At 63.7% G+C, this 8,510-nt stretch overlaps 2 non-coding genes across 2 annotated transcripts; both read left to right on the forward strand.

Moving 5' to 3' along the window:
- Positions 1 to 640: 640 nt before the first annotated feature.
- Positions 641 to 759, forward strand: LOC131872007 (5S ribosomal RNA). The gene has a single exon (XR_009370192.1). It is a non-coding gene; the product is annotated as a 5S ribosomal RNA (ribosomal RNA).
- Positions 760 to 6,674: 5,915 nt separating this feature from the next.
- On the forward strand, positions 6,675 to 6,793 carry LOC131872009 (5S ribosomal RNA). The gene has a single exon (XR_009370194.1). It is a non-coding gene; the product is annotated as a 5S ribosomal RNA (ribosomal RNA).
- The last annotated feature ends 1,717 nt before the right edge of the window (positions 6,794 to 8,510 follow it).

An 8,510-nucleotide genomic window follows, 5' to 3' on the forward strand; every position in this document is an offset into this window, starting at 1 on the left:
TGGTCCTCGGGTCCCATTTTTTTTTGTCTCGCATCCCACTTTTGGCCTGTGGCCTTTTCGGGGTCGATTCTCGTTTTGGGCATCAGAGCATGTTTCTTCTCCTAAAACCCAATATTTGTTTATTAAGTCTCGGAACACATTTTTGTTCTCGTGGACCCATCATGGGTCTTGGAACGCATTTGTGGTCCTTGGGTCCCATTTTGCATCCCGAAACTTGTGTTTTGGTGCTTGATCCCTATTTTGGGTGCCCACCTTGCACCAAGTGCGCACCCGGGGCAAACCGAGCGCCTTGGTGCACCGGGGCAAGATCGAGCGTGCACCCGAGGCGCCCCGAACATGCACCAAGGTGCACTCGGCCCACATGTGAGCGCAGGTCGTTGCGCCCGAGGTGGTGTGTGGGCACCGCGTTGCAGACGGGACACTGCACGCACACGACGCCCCGTCCAGGTGCACGCACGTAGGCCGGGCCGGGTGCACACCCGACGCCCTAGCAAGGTGCGCGCACCCGGGCAGGGCTCACACTTGGCGAACGGGGCGCACTTCGCGAGGGAGGGTGTGCACCTCGACGGGGGTGGGTGGCCGGGGTGGATTCGCACGTGGGTCGCGGTTTGCTAAGTACACACTGCGACAAGCTCATAACGGGTGCGATCATACCAGCGTTAGTGCACCGGATCCCATCAGAACTCCGCAGTTAAGCGCGCTTGGGCCGGAGTAGTACTGGGATGGGTGACCTCCCGGGAAGTCCCGGTGTTGCACCCTTTCTTAGTTTTTCGCCGGGCGTCGCAATGCTATTTGAATAAACCTTTTGCCCGTTTGCGTTCTCGTCGGGGCCGGGCCGGGCCGGGGTGCGCTGCCCGCACTACCGCGCGCGCGGGGGCGACACCGAGCGCGCACCCGAGGCGCCCCGAGCACACAGGCCACGGTGCAACCCGGGCGTTGTGCGCGCACCCCGGTGCGCCCGAGGTGCTGCGCGCGCACCCAGGTGAAATCGGTGTGCACCTCGGCCAGTGCGCGCTCGGTCGAGTCGCGCACGTTGGCCAAGGTGCACGGTGATGTTTCTTACTCTAAGGTTCCGCACCAGACGCCCGGGACAGGTGAGCGAAGCTGGGCGGGGCCGGGTGCGCGGCCGGGGCAGGTGCACGCAGCTGGAGAGAGCTTTGGAGCACACCAGAGGTGCGCACCTTGGAGCACACTTCGGAGCGCACCAATGATGCGCTCCATTCAAAAGTTTCCTGAAAAGGCAAAAAAAGTTGAGATTATAGAATTTCCCACTTGAGAGATTGTAAAAAAAAAAAATTTAAAATGAAGGAAACGCGGGTGCCAAGGTGTGCGCGCCCGGGTGCGCAGCCCAGCCAAGGTGTGCGCACCAAGGCGCCCACCCTGGCGAAGGTGCACGCAAGGTGCGCACCCGAGGCAAACCGGACAATTAACCCAACTTTCGACTTCGCGCGCACCTGCGCACCTTGGAGCGCACTTCGGAGCGCTCCTTGGTGCGCACCAATCTTGGGCACCTCGGAGTGCACCATGGCGCCCACCAAGGTGCGCACCCGGGGCAAACCGAGCTCCGACTTCGTGCGCACCTTGGAGCGCACGAAAGGTGCGCACCATGGCGCCCACCAAGGTGCGCAGCCCAGCCAAGGCGTGCGCATCAAGGTGCGCACCCTGGCGAAGGTGCGCACCCGGGGCAAACCGAGCTCCGACTTCGTGCGCACCTTGGAGCGCACAAAGGGTGCGCAACCCAGCCAAGGTGTGCGCACCCCGGGCAAACCGAGCTCCGAATCGTGCGCACCTTGGAGCACACTTCGGAGCCCTCCTTGGTGCGCACCGATGTTGCGCACCTCGGAGCGCACCCGGGGAAAACAATGCAATTAACCCGACTTTCGACTTCGTGGGCACCTCGGAGCGCTCTCGGGTTCGCACCTCGGAGCACACCGAGGTGCGCACCTTTGATGCGCTGCCTTCACCAATTTCCAGAAAAGGCAAGAAAACATTGAGAAGGTGTGCGCACCGAGGTGCCCACCCTGGCGAAGGTGCACGCGAGGTGCGCACCCGGGGCAAACCGGGCTCCGACTTCGTGCACGCCATGCTGCGCACCTTGGAGGGCCATGGTGCGCACCTTGGAGCACACTTCGGAGCGCTCAATGGTGCCCAACCCAGCCAAGGTGCCCACCGCGGCGAAGGTGCACGCGAGGTGCGCACCCGGGGCAAACCGGGCTCCGACTTCGTGCACGCCGCACCTTGGAGCACACTTCGGAGCGCTCCTTGGTGCGCACCAGGGCGCGCAACCCAGCCGAGGTGCCCACCCCGGCGAAGGTGCACGCGGGGTGCGCACCCGGGGCAAACCGGGCTCCGACTTCGTGCACGCCATGGTGCCCACCGCGGCGAAGGTGCACGCGAGGTGCGCACCCGGGGCAAACCGGGCTCCGACTTCGTGCACGCCGCACCTTGGAGCACACTTCGGAGCGCTCCTTGGTGCGCACCAGGGCGCGCAACCCAGCCGAGGTGCCCACCCCGGCGAAGGTGCACGCGAGGTGCGCACCCGGGGCAAACCGGGCTCCGACTTCGTGCACGCCATGGTGCCCACCGCGGCGAAGGTGCACGCGAGGTGCGCACCCGGGGCAAACCGGGCTCCGACTTCGTGCACGCCGCACCTTGGAGCACACTTCGGAGCGCTCCTTGGTGCGCACCATGGTGCCCACCAGGGCGCGCAACCCCGCCGAAGGTGCACGCGAGGTGCGCACCCGGGGCAAACCGGGCTCCGACTTCGTGCACGCCGCACCTTGGAGCACACTTCGGAGCGCTCCTTGGTGCGCACCAGGGCGCGCAACCCCGCCGAAGGTGCACGCGAGGTGCGCACCCGGGGCAAACCGGGCTCCGACTTCGTGCACGCCATGGTGCGCACCAGGGTGCCCACCGCGGCGAAGGTGCGCACCCGGGGCAAACCGGGCTCCGACTTCGTGCACGCCGCACCTTGGAGCACACTTCGGAGCGCTCCTTGGTGCGCACCAGGGCGCGCAACCCAGCCGAGGTGCCCACCCCGGCGAAGGTGCACGCGAGGTGCGCACCCGGGGCAAACCGGGCTCCGACTTCGTGCACGCCATGGTGCCCACCGCGGCGAAGGTGCGCACCCGGGGCAAACCGGGCTAGGACTTCGTGCACGCCGCACCTTGGAGCACACTTTGGAGCGCTCCTTGGTGCGCACCATGGTGCCCACCAGGCCGCGCAACCCAGCCAAGGTGTGCGCACCAAGGTGCACGCGAGGTGCGCACCCGGGGCAAACCGGGGTCCGGCTTCGTGCACGCCGCACCTTGGAGCACACATCGGGGCGCTCCCGGGTTCGCACCGGCGTTGCGCACCGTGGTGGGCACCTCGGAGCGCACCGTGGTGGGCACCTCGGAGCACACCAAGGTGGGCAGCGAGGTGCGCACCTTTGATGCGATGCCTTCACTAATTTCCATAAAAGGCAAAAAAAAACGAGATTTTAAAATTTCCGTTTTGAAAGATAGTGAGAAAAAGGGAATGCTGGTGCCATCTTGAGCCCGCCCTGGTGCGCAGCCCAGCCAAGGTGTGCGCACCAAGGTGCCCACCCTGGCGAAGGTGCGCGCCCGGGCAATTAACCCAACTTCCAACTTCGCGCGCGCCAGGGTGGGAGCGCACCCAACAACCGGGCCTGGGAAGAGCCAATGCGAGAAACCCCACCAAACGCTCTGACAAAAAAAGAGGGGGCGCTCCAGTAACCCCGCTTCGGAGCGCACCCTGGGCAAACCCAGCCAGGGTGCCCACCCCGGCCAAGGTGCAGGCGAGGTGCGCACCCGGGGCAAACCGGGCTCCGACAACGTGCACGCCGCACCTTGGAGCACACTTCGTAGCGCTCCCGGGTGCGCACCTCAGAGCACACCAAGGTGGGCAGCGAGGTGCGCACCTTTGATGCGCTGCCTTCACTAATTTCCAGAAAAGGCAAAAAAAAGAGGAGATTTTAAAATTTCCGTTTTGAAAGATAGTGAAAAAAACGGAACGCGGGTGCCATCTTGAGCCCGCCCTGGTGCACAGCCCAGGTAAGGTGCCCACCCTGGCAAAGGTGCGCACCCGGGCAATTAACCCTACTTCCGACTTCGTGCGCGCCAGGGTGGCAACCGGGCCTGGGAAGAGCCAATGCGAGAAACCCCACCAAACGCTCCGACAAAAAAAGAGGCGGCGCTCCAATAACCCCGCTTCGGAGCGCAGCCGGGGCAAACCCAGCCAAGGTGCCCACCCCGACGAAGGTGCACGCGAGGTGCGCACCCGGGGCAAACCGGGCTCCGACAACGTGCACGCAGCACCTTGGAGCACACTTCGAAGCACTCCCGGGTGCCCACCGGCGTTGCGCACCGTGGTGGGCAGCGAGGTGCGCACCTTTGATGCGCTGCCTTCACTAATTTCCAGAAAAGGCAAAAAAAAATGAGATTTTAAAATTTCCGTTTTGAAAGATAGTGAAAAAAACGGAACGCGGGTGCCATCTTGAGCCCGCCCTGGTGCGCAGCCCAGGCAAGGCATGCGCACCAAGGTGCCCACCCGCGGTGCACGCCCGGGGCAAACCGGGCTCCGACTTCGTGCAGGCCGCACCTTGGAGCACACTTCGGAGCGCTCCTTGGTGCGCACCATGGTGCCCACCAGGGCGCACCCGGGGCAAACCGGGCTCCGACTTCGTGCACGCCGCACCTTGGAGCACACATCGGAGCGCTCCCAGGTTCGCACCAGCGTTGCGCACCTTTGATGCGCTGCCTTCACTAATTTCCAGAAAAGGCAAAAAAAAACGATATTTTAAAATTTCCGTTCTGAAAGATAGTGAAAAAAACGGAACGCGGGTGCCATCTTGAGCCCTTCCTGGTGCGCAGCCCAGGCAAGTTGTGCGCACCAAGGTGCCCACCCTGGCGGAGGTGCGCGCCCGGGGCAAACCGGGCTCCGACTTCGTGCACTGCATGGTGCCCACCAAGGCGCGCAACCCAGCCAAGGTGCCCACCGCAGCGAAGGTGCACGCGAGGTGCGCACCCGAGGTGCACACCCGGGGCAAACCGAGCTCCGACTTCGTGCACGCCGCACCTTGGAGCACACTTCAGAGCGCTCCTTGGTGCGCACCAGGGCGCGCAACCCAGCCAAGGTGCTCACCCCGGCGAAGGTGCACGCGAGGTGCGCACCCGGGGCAAGCCGGGCTCGGACTTCGTGCACGCCGCACCTTGGAGCACACATCGGAGCGCTCCCGGGTTCGCACCAGCATTGCGCACCTTTGATGCGCTGCCTTCACTAATTTCCAGAAAAGGCAAAAAAAAAAAAAAAACGAGATTTTAAAATTTCCGTTTTGAAAGATAGTGAAAAAAACGGAACGCGGGTGCCATCTTGAGCCCGCCCTGGTGTGCAGCCCAGGCAAGTTGTGCGCACCAAGGCACCCACCCTGGCCAAGGTGGGTCACGGGGTGGGTCCTAGGGTGGGTAACGGGGTGGGTACTAAGGTGCGTGCCAAGGTGGGTCATGGGGTGGGTGCCAAGGTGGGCACCAGGGTGGGTGTGCACCAACCCTAGCCAGGGTAGGTCACGGGGTGGTTGTCGGGGTGGGCGTCAAGGAGCCAAGGTGGGTGGCAAGTAGCCAAGTTGCGTGCCAAGGTGGGTGTCGGGGTGGGTGCCAAGGATCCAAGGTGGGTGCCAAGGAACCAAGGTGGGTGTCTGGGTGGGTGCCGAGGTGGGAGCCAGGGTGGGTCCCAAGGTGAGTGCAAAGGTGGGTGCCAGGGTCAAGGTGAGTGCCAATGTGGGTTCCAAGGTGCCAGGGTCAGGGTGAGTGCCAATGTGGGTTCAAAGGTGCTAAGTTGGGTGCGAGGTTGGGTGCGAGGGTGGGTGGGTGCCAAGGTGTGCTAGGTGGAAGCCCGGGTGGGTCGGCATCCCATGGGTGTCGAGTTGGGTGCCTGATGGGTGCTTCTTGTCAAGTTTTAGTCGTCGGGACTCATTTCGAGCCTTAGAGGTCGTTTCTTGTCCGGTTGCCCTGTCTTCGACCTGGGAACCCAATTTTGGTCCTCGGGTCCCATTTTTTTTTGTCTCGCATCCCACTTTTGGCCTGTGGCCTTTTCGGGGTCGATTCTCGTTTTGGGCATCAGAGCATGTTTCTTCTCCTAAAACCCAATATTTGTTTATTAAGTCTCGGAACACATTTTTGTTCTCGTGGACCCATCATGGGTCTTGGAACGCATTTGTGGTCCTTGGGTCCCATTTTGCATCCCGAAACTTGTGTTTTGGTGCTTGATCCCTATTTTGGGTGCCCACCTTGCACCAAGTGCGCACCCGGGGCAAACCGAGCGCCTTGGTGCACCGGGGCAAGATCGAGCGTGCACCCGAGGCGCCCCGAACATGCACCAAGGTGCACTCGGCCCACATGTGAGCGCAGGTCGTTGCGCCCGAGGTGGTGTGTGGGCACCGCGTTGCAGACGGGACACTGCACGCACACGACGCCCCGTCCAGGTGCACGCACGTAGGCCGGGCCGGGTGCACACCCGACGCCCTAGCAAGGTGCGCGCACCCGGGCAGGGCTCACACTTGGCGAACGGGGCGCACTTCGCGAGGGAGGGTGTGCACCTCGACGGGGGTGGGTGGCCGGGGTGGATTCGCACGTGGGTCGCGGTTTGCTAAGTACACACTGCGACAAGCTCATAACGGGTGCGATCATACCAGCGTTAGTGCACCGGATCCCATCAGAACTCCGCAGTTAAGCGCGCTTGGGCCGGAGTAGTACTCGGATGGGTGACCTCCCGGGAAGTCCCGGTGTTGCACCCTTTTTTAGTTTTTCGCCGGGCGTCGCAATGCTATTTGAATAAACCTTTTGCCCGTTTGCGTTCTCGTCGGGGCCGGGCCGGGCCGGGGTGCGCTGCCCGCACTACCGCGCGCGCGGGGGCGACACCGAGCGCGCACCCGAGGCGCCCCGAGCACACAGGCCACGGTGCAACCCGGGCGTTGTGCGCGCACCCCGGTGCGCCCGAGGTGCTGCGCGCGCACCCAGGTGAAATCGGTGTGCACCTCGGCCAGTGCGCGCTCGGTCGAGTCGCGCACGTTGGCCAAGGTGCACGGTGATGTTTCTTACTCTAAGGTTCCGCACCAGACGCCCGGGACAGGTGAGCGAAGCTGGGCGGGGCCGGGTGCGCGGCCGGGGCAGGTGCACGCAGCTGGAGAGAGCTTTGGAGCACACCAGAGGTGCGCACCTTGGAGCACACTTCGGAGCGCACCAATGATGCGCTCCATTCAAAAGTTTCCTGAAAAGGCAAAAAAAGTTGAGATTATAGAATTTCCCACTTGAGAGATTGTAAAAAAAAAAAATTTAAAATGAAGGAAACGCGGGTGCCAAGGTGTGCGCGCCCGGGTGCGCAGCCCAGCCAAGGTGTGCGCACCAAGGCGCCCACCCTGGCGAAGGTGCACGCAAGGTGCGCACCCGAGGCAAACCGGACAATTAACCCAACTTTCGACTTCGCGCGCACCTGCGCACCTTGGAGCGCACTTCGGAGCGCTCCTTGGTGCGCACCAATCTTGGGCACCTCGGAGTGCACCATGGCGCCCACCAAGGTGCGCACCCGGGGCAAACCGAGCTCCGACTTCGTGCGCACCTTGGAGCGCACGAAAGGTGCGCACCATGGCGCCCACCAAGGTGCGCAGCCCAGCCAAGGCGTGCGCATCAAGGTGCGCACCCTGGCGAAGGTGCGCACCCGGGGCAAACCGAGCTCCGACTTCGTGCGCACCTTGGAGCGCACAAAGGGTGCGCAACCCAGCCAAGGTGTGCGCACCCCGGGCAAACCGAGCTCCGAATCGTGCGCACCTTGGAGCACACTTCGGAGCCCTCCTTGGTGCGCACCGATGTTGCGCACCTCGGAGCGCACCCGGGGAAAACAATGCAATTAACCCGACTTTCGACTTCGTGGGCACCTCGGAGCGCTCTCGGGTTCGCACCTCGGAGCACACCGAGGTGCGCACCTTTGATGCGCTGCCTTCACCAATTTCCAGAAAAGGCAAGAAAACATTGAGAAGGTGTGCGCACCGAGGTGCCCACCCTGGCGAAGGTGCACGCGAGGTGCGCACCCGGGGCAAACCGGGCTCCGACTTCGTGCACGCCATGCTGCGCACCTTGGAGGGCCATGGTGCGCACCTTGGAGCACACTTCGGAGCGCTCAATGGTGCCCAACCCAGCCAAGGTGCCCACCGCGGCGAAGGTGCACGCGAGGTGCGCACCCGGGGCAAACCGGGCTCCGACTTCGTGCACGCCGCACCTTGGAGCACACTTCGGAGCGCTCCTTGGTGCGCACCAGGGCGCGCAACCCAGCCGAGGTGCCCACCCCGGCGAAGGTGCACGCGGGGTGCGCACCCGGGGCAAACCGGGCTCCGACTTCGTGCACGCCATGGTGCCCACCGCGCCAAGGTGCACGCGAGGTGCGCACCCGGGGCAAACCGGGCTCCGACTTCGTGCACGCCGCACCTTGGAGCACACTTCGGAGCGCTCCTTGGTGCG

Source organism: Cryptomeria japonica, unplaced genomic scaffold (genome assembly GCF_030272615.1).
Source record: "Cryptomeria japonica unplaced genomic scaffold, Sugi_1.0 HiC_scaffold_504, whole genome shotgun sequence".
NCBI lineage: Eukaryota > Viridiplantae > Streptophyta > Pinopsida > Cupressales > Cupressaceae > Cryptomeria > Cryptomeria japonica.